The following is a 13,228-nucleotide window of genomic DNA, read 5'->3' on the forward strand; positions in this document are numbered from 1 at the left end:
TTGAAGGTCTGCAAAGGTCTTACATTTTCAACAGAGCATCCTCCGCCCCCCAAATGGGGGAGTGGGGTTGGGGGCAGAATAGGATATGCATGTTAGGATGGGATAGGATGGAAAAGAAAAGGAGACAAATGGAGAAGAGAAGAGAAGAGAAGAGAAGAGAAGAGAAGAGAAGAGAAGAGAAGAGAAGAGAAGAGAAGAAAAACTTGTGCAATTAAATTTTAGAGAAATGAAAAAAAAATGTTTTAATGTGTTTTAGGAGTAAATCAAAAAGTCAGAGCCAAACAGAAAAACAACAGACATAAGATAAGAAGGTCAGAGATTAAATTTACGGTAAATAAATGAAAAAGGAAACATGACAGTGGCATTGACCTGTACTCAGCATCAGACACGAAGACTGTTAAATAGTGAGAATTAAATGTTTCACTCATTTAATTAGCCTGAGATCCAAGAGAGGAAAGTGAGATGATGGAACACCTTCTGAGCGTTTTATCAACTCCGCCTGAAAAGCGAAGTGGAGGACGACGAAGCTCTTCATTTTCTTCTTCAACAGAAGAATACAAGTAACTTCAAGGGTTGCTTGTCGTCAGTCTTCGATGGATTCCTACAGAGCATCCTCTGCAAACAGAGCATCATCGGCTGCCGCTGAACTTTCCAAACAACCCGGATCAGAACCGGGCCGGAGGCGCGTAATGACGCACCGCATCCATCCAGCGTGTGGCGCCCACACACCCAGGGTTTCTAATCAGGAGAGCTGAACAGTTTCTAAGGGAACATTCAAACTTACCACGATGGTCAAGTTCCTCCCCTCGGTCCACAGTGGAGTTGGGGGGTGGGGGGTGGGGGGGCGCTACGGAATCACGCACCCCAGAGTCCCTCACGCTGAGTTGAAACACCGCTTTTTAAGCGTCCTATATTTCAAGTTGATCGTTGGGCACCGGTGGCACCCCCCCCCCTCACCCAAACACACACACACACACACACACACACACACACACACTGATGTCTGAGCCAGCGATGTCTGAGAGGCAATCAACGCTAACAGCCCTGGCCCAGCACATACCCCCCAGAGAGAGGTAACTAACTGCCCCCAGAAGCCCAGACAGGAGTACAGGCCACACACACACACACACACACACACACACACACACACACACACACAGATTTCTTTTCTTTTATTAGCCCTTACCCTCAAACACTGGAGCAAAGTTTCCTGGCAACCAAGTGGTCAAAAACAGTTGTGTTGTGTATGTCCACAATGACTGTGTGTGTGTGTGTGTGTGTGTGTGTGTGTGTGTGTGTGTGTGTGTGTGTGTGTGTGTGTGTGTGAACTAACTTATATTACCTTAGGGTGATTTCAGACCTGGATTAGACCAACGTTGTGGGGCCCAAAGACCTTACGCACCCCAAAATGGTGGGCCCCACAAGGTTTTTCATTGCAAAAGGCTCAGGGGACACTCCTGATATGCCCCCTGCCTTTTTTTTGACATGTCCCATAAGGTAGCAAAAGTTGGGTACAGGTGTGTGTGCATTTTCACCCTGGTGGTAGGAAATGGTACTGCATCGCACACACACTCCAGGAAGTGTGTATCCCAACTTCCTGCAAGAGCAGGAAAAGCAGGAAGTGCTGCTGAGCTGCATATATGGACATATTTTTTCAATGCCATTGTGTTTAATCCAACTCTACAGCAAATGTTAATGTTAGATAATGTTAGCTAATGCTAACGGTAGCTAACGCCAACATTAATGCTAACGCTAGCTAACGAGCGTTAGCTAGCGCTAGCGTTAGCGTTAAATAGCGTTAGCTAGCGTTAGCGTTAGCTAGCGTTAGCGTTAGCTAGAAATAGCTAACATTAGTATTACCTTTTATTGCTAACTGCTGGTCATAATGATGATAGTTAAATGACATAAAAATAAACAGATGGATGGATATTTCAGTAGAAATGTAGAGATGGATGGGTGGAAAGATGGATGGACATTTCAATAGAACGCTCATGCAAATGTTTTAACCACAATACATGGATCTCTTGTTTATGCTTTATGTTAGCTAGCTACAAGCTAGTGTTAGCACTCTATTGTTAACTGCTGGTCTTGATGATCATTGGATGAATGGATGGATGGATTAATAGATGGATGGATGATAGATAAACAGAAGATGGATGAATGGATGGATGACATTTGTACATTGATAGTTTTTCTATGCCATTGTGTTTAATCCAACTCTGAAGCAAATGTTAATGTTAGCTAATGTTAACTAACGTTAGCTAGCGTTAGCATTAGCTTGTATTGCTAACTGCTGGTCATGATGATGATTGTTAAATGACAATGATAGACAGATGGATGGATTGATGGATGGATATTTCAATAAACCTCTACAGCACATGTTTAACCACAACTTCAAATGGATCTATTGCCTGTGCTTCAGAGCTTTTTAGCTAGCTACAAGCTAAGGTTGGCTCGCTTTCTTTTGTTAACTGCCGGGCATGATGATCATGATTTTTAAAACACATACATGGATGGATGAATGGATTATAGATAAATGGGCAGATGATAGATAGATGGGTGGATAGCTGGTTGAATGTTTCATTAGAACTCTCATGAAAAGGTTTTCATTTTAATTTAAAAAAAAAAAGTTTTTATTAAGTGTATTAATCCCCAAAGGGAAATTAAGACTCCACTCTACACACAGGTTAGTAGTTACATGCATCTAAATAGTGTGTACAGGCCTGTAACACACACAAGGGGCCTTTAGGCATGCAGGTGAGAGGGAGGTAGAGTGGCGGGCAGCTCCGTCGTGGTGCGCATCCAATGCGCAACTTCTAAGATGATGGCGCCTTGCTCAAAGGCACCTCAGCAGTGCTCCAGACGTGAGCTAACACCTCCCACCATCAGCTCACACTTTGGGTGTTTTTGGGCACGAGCGGGAATCTGAACCCCCATCTCAGAACATTGGACGACCCGCTCTACCGCTTGCTTTACCACTGAGCAACTGCTGCCCCAAAACCACAATACATGGATCTCTTGCTTATGCTTTGGAGCAGCGGTCCCCAACCTTTTTTGCGCCACTGACCGGTTTCATCTAAGACAATATTTTCACAGACCGGTCTTCATTTGCTCGATAATTGTTAATGTTGCCAGGACAACTGTTGTCTAATAATAAATCCTCCGCAGTGGTTTTATATAAAATGCAGACATTGTTGAAACAGACACAGACCAATGGATGGATAGATGGATGGATAGATGATAAATAAACAAAAATGTTGAAATGCTAGTTTCACCGAGCCTTTGTATGCTATTGAGGGTCATTAGCATGAGACACATCACCTGGGTTAATCTGCTGAGACAATCTTTTTTGGAGTTTCGAAAGGACCTGATTGTAAATAGGCGCATAGCCTATCTGTGAACCGCGCGCAGCCTATCTGTCTCCCTAAAGTGGTGTTACAGAAAGTCAGTCGGGCAACGCGAGAGGGGACATGGGGAGACAGACAAACGCTGCAGGTACATTAATGGTTAGAAGTTATAATTTTGCTGTTTCAATATTTAAAACTTTCTTAACTTGTTAAACTAGTGTCAACTTATAAGAGCTCACAACCAGCGCCAGAAAATGAAAGTTATTAAAGGACAGTAAAGTTAATTTTAAATGACATATATGTTATTTATCATAATGAAAAATAGAAGAAAAAATAAATTTTAAATGTGTAGCATCATCAGTTTGGTCAAAAAAGCTTAAAATCTGCACCGCAGCAGCTTCCGCATTCAGTGGTCACGTGGGCGTCACTGGGGCCGAACATAGCTTAGCGGCCATAAGAAACAATACAATCCACGTCGCGGTTAACTCCAAAAATATCATGATTACCTGCGCAGTGAACAGTTGTGTCAACAGAACAGCAAAAAGACGCGAAGACAAGGACCTGTCGTTCTTTAGAATACCTTCTGGGAAGGTATCGCGCTAAAAATGCTAATGCGCTAGCCCATCAATGAGATTGTACATATTATGATAGCATTGAGCTAACTGCATTTATTACTATTGGACTGTGTGGAATGAATAACAACTCTAGTTGTTATTCATTCCACAGTGAATTTATTCGAAAGTCGCGTCTGTTGTGTCAAGTCTGTTGACACAACCGTTCACCATGCAGGTAACCATGATATTTTTGGAGTTAATCGCGACGTGGATTGCATTGTTTCTTATGGCTGCTAAGCTATGTTTGGCCCCAGTGACGTATGATGCCCACGTGACCACTGAATGCGGAAGCTGCTGCAGTGCAGATTTTAAGCTTTTTTTGACCAAACGGATGATGATACAGATATAGAAAATGTTCTTCTATTTTTCATAATGATGAATAACATATATGTCACTTAAAATTAACTTTACTGTCCCTTTAAGTGATGGGAATTCCAGCTCTTTTTTTGTTGCTTTCATCAATATATTATACCAATAATATAAAATTATAATGTAAAATTATGTACAAATGAATTAATAATGTAAAAATCTCGTTATACTTTTTATTTATATATGTTTATTATATAAGTATGCCCTTATTTTTTTCACTCTACAGTGCACTTAAAATGAATTTAAACTTAAAACTTATTTTATATAAAACAAATCGACAGTCAAACAACACAGAATCCCTTAAAAACTCGTAACACAACAAAATATAAATGAAAATATGTAAAACAAAAGAAAAAGATCAGCATCCAAATAATGTGTTTAGTGAAGATTGGCATTCAGAAACACCATGTGTGTCCGCTTTGAGGGACTGATTCGGCTTCTTCTGTCAGTCATGATCTGCCTGGTTTTGGAGAAAATTCTCTGGGAGGGAAATGACGTTGCACCAATGCACAGTCTCCATGTCATCACGTGTGTGAGGTGTGGGCAAAGTGAAGCCTTGTTTTCCCACCAGTTTAGTGGATCTGCACGTAACTGGCAAAGGGGCTCCTCAAGGTAGGGTCTCACTTCCAGTATTGCATCTGCTGAAGGCTTCCTTCTTGTAGTGTCTTCACTTGCTCTTTCTTCAAAGAATCTCCAAACAGCAGATGCTTGTGGCCCCTCTTGCTCATCCTCTGCTCCATCTTGGCCCCCTGGAAGTGGAGTTGGCTGGTTGAACCTTGCTGCTGCTGCAGTTATTCTCTGAATAGCTTCATCAACTGCTTTAGTGTCATTGAAGGTCAGCTTCTTGAATCTTGGATAAAGAATGTTGGTTTCTGACAGAACAGTGTTATATTCCATTCTATGGAACTTTCTGTCCATGGATGCACAGGGAGCCTCTACTAGCTCTTTCACATGCTGTGGTTCCGCTGGTCTGGTTCTGAGCTGTCACTCTCTGCAGAACCCTGCGCAGGATTAACATTTTGGAGGCTGTAACATAGCTGAAAAAGAATAAACAATGGGTGTTAATATTACGCTTTGTTTTATGTGCAGGTGTATTAAAATTATTTCATGTCTACTCAGCCTTTTATTCCAGTAATGCAACAACAATTACTACTACTAATAATAATAATACTAATAATAATGTAACAACATTTGTATACTGCACCTGTCTGCACTGATCTCCACAGCGACCTCCTCAAATTGCTCCAGAACAGTGCATGCCTCCTGCAGTACCTCCCATTCCTCTTGGCTCGGAGGATCGACCGGTACATTGATAACAGCTAGGTTAGAGATGACTGCATCCTTGGACTCCAGAATCCGTTTTATCATATGAAAGGTGGAGTTCCACCTTATCACACAATCTTCTCTGAGCTTCAGCTCAGGCATGTCCATCTGTCGTTGTGTTATTTTGAGCCTGTGTGTGGCTGTTGTGCTCCTGTGGAAATATTCCACTATTGACTTTCTCCACAGCAGGCTTCATCACCTTCAGAGCATCTCTCACAATCAGGTTAATTGTGTGTGCAAGACATTTCATAATTGTGCTGGGTTCATTTCAGGGTTTTAACTGCTTTGGTTATGTTCGCTGCATTGTCAATAACACAACCACCTACTTTGTTTATAACATTCCACTCTTTTGCCACTCTGAGCAGTTCCCCTGCTAAGTTCTCAGATGTGTGTCTGTCACTGAACTCAAAACAATTCAGAAGGCAGGACACCATTTTATCGTCTTCAATAAAATGACAGGTAACTGACGAGAAGGATGTGGGGGTTCAGGATGTCCAGCTGTTGGTTGTTAGAGAGGGCTTTATTAACCCTCTCTTGCAGGGATGATTTTTTTGAGAGAGGGTTTTCATGCTTGAAATGTTGTACACGTGATCTCTTCTTGGTGTATTCTATTGATTAGTCATGCGCTACAATTTTGTAATGTCCTAGAATTCAAATTCTTTATTTGGGGGCCTTTAGCAGGTATGAGATTAAAATGTGATTAATTAGATTAATTACAAATCCTGGTATTAATGAGATTATTTTTGTAATCGCCTGACAGCACTACTTTTTACCGTGTTTAGGAATATCCTTGTCCCTCCCTGTTGCTCCTCTGTCTGGCCTCCCCTGACTCTGCTGTCCTGACCTGCGGTGTGGAGCTGCCGCCGCCCCTCCCCCACCCCCGCTCCCCCCCTCCGCTGTGAGAGACTGGCGGTCACTTCTGAGTGTGAGCTGACAGCGGGAGATGTCACTGAATGCAGGAAGGCCCCTTGTGTGTCTCTGAGTGTTACGGGCCTGTATGCATAACACCAGAACTAATAGTGGGGTCTATACTGTGCTACTAATAATTTTCCTACAGGGATTAATAAAGTATATAAATTTACTTTATTAATCCTGGGCAGAAATTATCTACTATCTGCTGTCATACAATCACAGAATTTACAATATTACACAGACCACAAGACCGCGTTTAATTTGTGAGCATACATTCAGAGGTCATGTAGCTGTTGGGCTACCAGACCTGGTTTCCCTCCTGAACTCCTTCATGTATTCAAGGCGTCAGTGTGGCTGCAGGGAGCCAGTCCGCTGTCACGTGATCAGTGTGGCTGCAGGGAGCCGGTCCGCTGTCACGTGATCAGTGTGGCTGCAGGGAGCCAGTCCGCTGTCACGTGATCAGTGTGGCTGCAGGGAGCCAGTCCGCTGTCACGTGACAGGCACGTGACGCTCAGACGCGCGCGACTGCCGGCGCTGCCAGTCAACTCCTCAGACGTCCGCATCTCATTAGAGTCACGGAGAGAAGTTGGATGAAGAGCAGCGGACACGGAAGTTCTGTTTCTGTTGTGGCTGAAAGCACATTCCTGTGGTGAAATCCGAGGTAAGTGTGTTAATACGTCACGAATCTAACATGGCTTTAACAGAAAGTTGTCAGACAGGCGATGCGTCACTGCACGGTTTTTGACAGCAAGAATAATAACCAGTACTGATGCTAGTTTTTGTGCGCGATGAGTGTATGTACCCGTGTGCGTAAATCACGTTTTAAAGTTTTTGTGTGTGGTATTTGGTCGTATATGTGTGTAATTACACATTATTTTTGACTGATAGCCAGAATAATACAAATATTAATGCTATTTTTATATATTTAGCCTGCGTGCACGTGTCGTGCACGTATATGCTAGCATGCATGTAACGCTCGTTTTGGAAGGCGTGTCAACGTAGCTGACACTCATCCAGAGTCTGAGGCTGATGTTCAGGTGACTGATCCTACTGGATACATCTGTAGTTTCTTGGAGATATGCAGAAAGTGATTGTAGTAATTTAATTTACTGACTTGAGGCCGTATGCAATGTTAGTGATGCATTCAGGGTGTTTGGATACTGTCCATTTGTGTGTGATACAGCCCATCATACAAACTGCAGAAATGTAAATTTGAGTTTGTGGTGATTTCAGAATGGTTGATTCAGCAACCCTTCTACATGCATGTTTTTACCCCAAAGGAGCACTTCTCAACTTACGAATGCTTTTTGAATGACATCATTTGATTATATATATAGCTGACTTTTCTCTAACTGTACTTTGAGTTACAGTGCAGTTTTGGGAAAAAATAAAATATTCATTTTGCTTTAAATTGTGGTTTTGGGTGAATACAGATGCTCTGGTGACAACAATAGAATTTGTAGATGATGTGGCATTTTGCTTGTGAGAAGCATTGAGGTGGAAATTCCTATAAAAGTATATTGATCTTTGCTTGACAAAATGGATATGAGCAATCAACAAGAACATGTATTGCCTTCTCTTTTGGGGGATAAGTAGAAATGTTTATCAGGGAATGTACTATATCTGGTTATGGGTTGAGTGAATCCAGTTCTGAATATTGATCTATTGAAGCTGGAATGTGTTTACATTTGTGTCTCCCTGTGTGTGCACCTTGACAAAACAGATATTTAACCATTATAAAGGACAGTGCCTGTAAAGTTCTTTTGATGAGGGCCAGGTATACTTTGGTATACCTGTAACATAATAAAAATTGGGACAAACTGAAAAAAATGTAATACATAACTGGCCTAGCAGCATCAAATGTTCAGGGTGTGCCATGTGGAGCAAACAAATGTTTGGTGAGGTGCTGACCATGTGGAGCAACCTACTGAAATAATTAGGACTTAAATTGGATGTTGTAGTGTACGCGTTGTAATACAAGGTCATGTTGATATAAAAAATGTTCAAATGAATTAGAATACACTAAACTAATAGTAATGAATGTAGGAGATTGGAAAAAATTGTGGTAAGGACAGGCTGGCTCTATCACAGTACCTTAAAATTTGTGCAACTTCCAAGTATACATCAACATGACTATTCCAGATGATTATGAACTATGATTATGAATATGTCTTTAAATCAGTTATTAGTTTGGAAGGATGTTGTTTGTGTTGTTGGATACATTTGAAACAATTTAACAATATTTTCACAGAGGCCTAATGTCAACAAGGAGAACCAGGATTAGGGCCTGCAGATGATGCAAAATCATACATTCTGTCTGCGAGGGACAAACCAGCATTTATTGAATGACATATTGACACCAATAAAGGTACAAGGCATTATTTGGGTGCACAATACACTGTTATAAAGTTGATATTTAGGATGCATAGCAAAAACATATCTTTGGGAACAAACTTCATTTCAACTGCTAATTATTCAATGTAAAATAATTAAGTTCTTTACCTTACAGTCATATTTCTATTTCTGTCTACACTCACCTCTATGCATTTACACACTCATGTGTCCCTGGTCTTGTCCTTGTGGGGTCTTGAAATCCTGGACACACAGTTTTCTCTTTTGTTGCAGCCAGTTAACTTTACACACTCCGTTTCTAGTCTTATCCTTGTGGGGCCCTTCCGTCTGTAACTTATAATATATTACTTTATAAACAATTGGCAACACCTGTCAACAACCAAGTCAAGTCATTACTGTCATAAAATAGCACTTTATTAAGTATTAGAGGTTTGACATGGCTATGTTGAATGTAACCCATGTTACTCCTTCATTTGTTGTTTTATTTCCTTGTTCCACTAGTATAGACTGAACAATGCTGTTATTTTTGAGTTTACATGTCATTTCAGAAGCTGCTTTCACTTGAACTAGTGCTTTTAAGACAGAAATATCAACAAATAGCAGGTTTTATCTTTACCAGCTTGCAAACGATTGTTTTGATCTGAATTCACAGGTGATAAACAAGCAGCCTCCCATTCCAACATCCGCACCAGAGATGGTACCCTTGGATCTACAATCTCAGACTGATTACATCAGCGCCTGTGACAGCATACAGGTAAAGTAGCAATGCTGAAGCCATCATTCCCAGTTATTTTAACTTGTACATTAACCAGAATAAGAAGGGCTAGTGCTGCTTGTGTTTCACTAATGGTTACTGTCTGGATTTGTGTCCTATTTGATGTAACAGACTTGACCTTAGTCATATTTCTAGTTCTGTCTACATTCACCTCTATGCATTTACACACTCATGTGTCCCTGGTCTTGTCCTTGTGGGGTCTTGAAATCCTGGTCACACAGTTTTCTCTTTTGTTGCAGCCAGTTAACTTTACACACTCCGTTTCTAGTCTTATCCTTGTGGGGCCCTTCCGTCTGTAACTTATAATATATTACTTTATAAACAATTGGCAACACCTGTCAACAACCAAGTCAAGTCATTACTGTCATAAAATAGCACTTTATTAAGTATTAGAGATTTGACATGGCTATGTTGAATGTAACCCATGTTACTCCTTCATTTGTTGTTTTATTTCCTTGTTCCACTAGTATAGACTGAACAATGCTGTTATTTTTGAGTTTACATGTCATTTCAGAAGCTGCTTTCACTTGAACTAGTGCTTTTAAGACAGAAATATCTACAAATAGCAGGTTTTATGTTTACCAGCTTGCAAACGATTGTTTTGATCTGAATTCACAGGTGATAAACAAGCAGCCTCCCATTCCAACATCCGCACCAGAAATGGTACCCTTGGATCTACAATCTCAGACTGATTACATCAGCGCCTGTGACAGCATACAGGTAAAGTAGCAATGCTGAAGCCATCATTCCCAGTTATTTTAACTTGTACATTAACCAGAATAAGAAGGGCTAGTGCTGCTTGTGTTTCACTAATGGTTACTGCCTGGATTTGTGTCCTATTTGAAGTAACAGACTTGACCTTAGTCATATTTCTAGTTCTGTCTACATTCACCTCTATGCATTTACACACTCATGTGTCCCTGGTCTTGTCCTTGTGGGGTCTTGAAATCCTGGACACACAGTTTTCTCTTTTGTTGCAGCCAGTTAACTTTACACACTCCGTTTCTAGTCTTATCCTTGTGGGGCCCTTCCGTCTGTAACTTATAATATATTACTTTATAAACAATTGGCAACACCTGTCAACAACCAAGTCAAGTCATTACTGTCATAAAATAGCACTTTATTAAGTATTAGAGGTTTGACATGGCTATGTTGAATGTAACCCATGTTACTCCTTCATTTGTTGTTTTATTTCCTTGTTCCACTAGTATAGACTGAACAATGCTGTTATTTTTGAGTTTACATGTCATTTCAGAAGCTGCTTTCACTTGAACTAGTGCTTTTAAGACAGAAATATCAACAAATAGCAGGTTTTATCTTTACCAGCTTGCAAACGATTGTTTTGATCTGAATTCACAGGTGATAAACAAGCAGCCTCCCATTCCAACATCCGCACCAGAGATGGTACCCTTGGATCTACAATCTCAGACTGATTACATCAGCGCCTGTGACAGCATACAGGTAAAGTAGCAATGCTGAAGCCATCATTCCCAGTTATTTTAACTTGTACATTAACCAGAATAAGAAGGGCTAGTGCTGCTTGTGTTTCACTAATGGTTACTGTCTGGATTTGTGTCCTATTTGATGTAACAGACTTGACCTTAGTCATATTTCTAGTTCTGTCTACATTCACCTCTATGCATTTACACACTCATGTGTCCCTGGTCTTGTCCTTGTGGGGTCTTGAAATCCTGGTCACACAGTTTTCTCTTTTGTTGCAGCCAGTTAACTTTACACACTCCGTTTCTAGTCTTATCCTTGTGGGGCCCTTCCGTCTGTAACTTATAATATATTACTTTATAAACAATTGGCAACACCTGTCAACAACCAAGTCAAGTCATTACTGTCATAAAATAGCACTTTATTAAGTATTAGAGATTTGACATGGCTATGTTGAATGTAACCCATGTTACTCCTTCATTTGTTGTTTTATTTCCTTGTTCCACTAGTATAGACTGAACAATGCTGTTATTTTTGAGTTTACATGTCATTTCAGAAGCTGCTTTCACTTGAACTAGTGCTTTTAAGACAGAAATATCTACAAATAGCAGGTTTTATGTTTACCAGCTTGCAAACGATTGTTTTGATCTGAATTCACAGGTGATAAACAAGCAGCCTCCCATTCCAACATCCGCACCAGAAATGGTACCCTTGGATCTACAATCTCAGACTGATTACATCAGCGCCTGTGACAGCATACAGGTAAAGTAGCAATGCTGAAGCCATCATTCCCAGTTATTTTAACTTGTACATTAACCAGAATAAGAAGGGCTAGTGCTGCTTGTGTTTCACTAATGGTTACTGCCTGGATTTGTGTCCTATTTGAAGTAACAGACTTGACCTTAGTCATATTTCTAGTTCTGTCTACATTCACCTCTATGCATTTACACACTCATGTGTCCCTGGTCTTGTCCTTGTGGGGTCTTGAAATCCTGGACACACAGTTTTCTCTTTTGTTGCAGCCAGTTAACTTTACACACTCCGTTTCTAGTCTTATCCTTGTGGGGCCCTTCCGTCTGTAACTTATAATATATTACTTTATAAACAATTGGCAACACCTGTCAACAACCAAGTCAAGTCATTACTGTCATAAAATAGCACTTTATTAAGTATTAGAGGTTTGACATGGCTATGTTGAATGTAACCCATGTTACTCTTTCATTTGTTGTTTTATTTCCTTGTTCCTCTAGCATAGACTGAACAATGCTGTTATTTTTGAGTTCACATGTCATTTCAGAAGCTGCTTTCACTCGAACTAGTGCTTTTAACACAGAAATATCTACAAATAGCAGGTTTTATCTTTACCAGCTTGCAAACGATTGTTTTGATCTGAATTCACAGGTGATAAACAAGCAGCCTCCCATTCCAACATCCGCACCAGAGATGGTACCCTTGGATCTACAATCTCAGACTGATTACATCAGCGCCTGTGACAACAAACAGGTAAAGTAGCAATGCAGAAGCCATCATTCCCAGTTATTTTAACTTGTACATTAACCAGAATAAGAAGGGCTAGTGCTGCTTGTGTTTCACTAATGGTTACTGTCTGGATTTGTGTCCTATTTGAAGTAACAGACTTGACCTTAGTCATATTTCTAGTTCTGTCTACATTCACCTCTATGCATTTACACACTCATGTGTCCCTGGTCTTGTCCTTGTGGGGTCTTGAAATCCTGGTCACACAGTTTTCTCTTTTGTTGCAGCCAGTTAACTTTACACACTCCGTTTCTAGCCTTATCCTTGTGGGGCCCTTCCGTCTGTAACTTATAATATATTACTTTATAAACAATTGGCAACACCTGTCAACAACCAAGTCAAGTCATTACTGTCATAAAATAGCACTTTATTAAGTATTAGAGATTTGACATGGCTATGTTGAATGTAACCCATGTTACTCCTTCATTTGTTGTTTTATTTCCTTGTTCCACTAGTATAGACTGAACAATGCTGTTATTTTTGAGTTTACATGTCATTTCAGAAGCTGCTTTCACTTGAACTAGTGCTTTTAAGACAGAAATATCTACAAATAGCAGGTT

The sequence above is a fragment of the Antennarius striatus genome, chromosome 6 (assembly GCF_040054535.1).
Source record: "Antennarius striatus isolate MH-2024 chromosome 6, ASM4005453v1, whole genome shotgun sequence".
NCBI lineage: Eukaryota > Metazoa > Chordata > Actinopteri > Lophiiformes > Antennariidae > Antennarius > Antennarius striatus.